The 2,580-nt window shown below is 31.9% G+C and overlaps 1 long non-coding RNA gene across 1 annotated transcript; it reads right to left on the minus strand.

Annotated features, from left to right (window-relative positions):
- Nucleotides 1-684: 684 nt before the first annotated feature.
- On the minus strand, nt 685-1,316 carry LOC112906103. Its single transcript, XR_003232161.1, has 2 exons — nt 939-1,316; nt 685-878 (listed from the first exon to the last, which is right to left on the minus strand). It is a non-coding gene; the product is annotated as an uncharacterized LOC112906103 (long non-coding RNA).
- Between the last annotated feature and the right edge of the window lie 1,264 nt (nt 1,317-2,580).

Below are 2,580 nucleotides of genomic sequence, written 5' to 3' on the forward strand. Positions count from 1 at the left end.
ATGTCTTGTAAATATTTGTCTGTCTGAGATGACATGTAGGCAAATTGTCTACTAAATATTTAATTTGATTATCAATTTATAAGAATCATTATACGTAAGCAGTTTTAATGAGGGATATTATTGGCTCATCAGAATGGGGCATTAGAACGCCAGGTAATGGATGGAAAAATTATCTAAAGTAGGCAATAATTCTTTACAAAACGACGCTAAATATTCCAGTATACCAGACAATAAATAAATCCAATTCAAACTAAAACATTATTAACGGTATTTTCCGAATATAATTATTGTTGTTGTTGATTGTCAAAAAAATAATAAAAATTCGAGTCTCGTTCTGCTCTTGTATTCTTTTATAGATACATAATTTTGATATTGCCTTAATTTCTTTCACTTTTTCCATAATAATTCTTGAAAAATATCTGAAGTATCAAAATTTAGACGGAAATAATATTAAAAATAATAAACGATCCAATAAGATTTATTTATGTAGCTAGTAAGAATATGAATGAATTGCCTGTCATATATAAGTATTATGTTGATATGCGTATACTCTTCACTAATTTTTTGTTATAAATAGTGGTATCAGGGAAGTAAAATCATTTTGAAGACCTAATGCAGACACAATAACTATAGCAACATGTAAATAATTAGTGTCATTTCAGCATCAGTAAAAAAGTGTATTACCTAAATCCGCCCCTGCACATATGGTACAAGCGGATACGTAAATAAAGTTGGGAATACATTGCCATTCCTTCGCATTCGTTTACATTCCCATCATTGTAGCTCGTTCGTAGACATTCGCGAAAACGTTTCTAAGTAGAGTGACACATGTGAACAAATTATCCTTTGATGTTTGAACATCAGTAGGTAACCATGTCCTTATTGTTATTTGAAATACTATGTAGTAAATTCATGCAATCATATCTATTTCTACTTACATATAAGTCTGTTTGCCCTTCTTTTTTTTTTTCATTTTCTTCGCTGTATAATTTTATTGTTAATTATGTAGTAGACACTGGCACTAATAACTGATTTTCACTTAAATTCTTTCTCTACAATGATAATAAAAAACAAAAGTAAAATCCATCTATCTTCCCGAAATGTAAACGACCATGTACATACACTTGACGAACAAACGCAAACAAATGCGAATTGATGACAACGTTCTTCAGATGTATTCCCGGCTTTATAACAACACACTGTTTATTATTACAGATAATAGTTGGTTTAATCTTTTGTTACCTAATTTACGGTGCTACCAATTGTATCGCTTATTGTATGTCATATATTGTGTGATAACAATGGAATACAATAAAATGTTATTTTTTCATTTGCGGAAAGGACACATTCTCAGGCATGAAGAGATAATTACATATATATTAGAAGCAGAACCGGGAGTTAAGAGGAGTAGAAGTAGACCTAGATTAAAAACAAATAGTTACGGATATGAGAATTTTTACTTTTAGGAAAATTCGAAGATTAGCTCAAGATAGGAAAGAGTGGAGGTGCGTGTCCAGTCAGTCTTAGGACTGACAACCTTATGATGATGTCCAGCAATTCATTAGCTTCACCATAACATCGTATGGGTATTGAGCCCCCTCCTGTCACCCCTCTTAACAATATGAGGACTGTAGGGGATGATTTATAGACACATTTTATTTGATACCATTTACTATCCCATATGATAAGTATAGTACCTACAATTTATGTCTCATTTCATATTACTCAACAAATACTTCAATTAAGTACACCTCCAAAAAAAGACGATAAGCTTATAATATACATATGTAATCCTAACACACCTGATTTATTGCTGCAGATAGTAATCAGTTTAATCTTTTGTTATTTAATTTACTGCATTCAAAACAATACAGTTCTTATACGAAATTTTAAAAATAATAGATAAAATATATAATTAATCGTTTACCAGAAGCTTTTTATTTTTCATGGAATATTTAGAAACATGAAGGACAAGTTAGACTTATTAGAAGTAGAAACAGGAGTCAAAGGTAGAGATAAATTAGGTTTCTGTTTGCAACTAGTTAGAGATGGAGATTGTTGTTTTAGTTTTCAAGAAATGTTGCCTGAATATTAGTTTTCAGGAAAACTTTATGAATATGATGGTAGTCAAAATCACACAAATTCTGGGTATCATTAATTTCTGATTATTTGTTTTAGTAAAAGTGGGCATGCACGTCGAGGAAGATTACGTCTAATCTATAATGTTTAGTACACACATTGTCTTGGATACAAAAAAGGACATAGGGTGTATTGTGTAGGGAAAGAGCGAATATAAAGATAGGAGACGAAAAGTTAGAAGAAGTAGCTGATTTAGATACCTAAGAAGTCAGATAAGGATGGAAGGAGTAGTAGGGATATAAAGAAGAGGATAGCGCAGGGTTGTGTCGCCTTTAATAAAAAGAAGTCACTTCTATGCTCGCGAACGGTTAATTTAGAAATTCGAAAAAGGTTGTTAAAAGTGTATGTTTGGAGCACGGCGTTGTACGGGTGCGAAACATGGACAGTGGGAGCGGCGGAAAAGAAAAGGTTAGAAGCGTTCGAAATGTGGTGTTATAGGCG

Source organism: Agrilus planipennis, unplaced genomic scaffold (genome assembly GCF_000699045.2).
Source record: "Agrilus planipennis isolate EAB-ADULT unplaced genomic scaffold, Apla_2.0 scaffold1633, whole genome shotgun sequence".
Classification (NCBI taxonomy): domain Eukaryota; kingdom Metazoa; phylum Arthropoda; class Insecta; order Coleoptera; family Buprestidae; genus Agrilus; species Agrilus planipennis.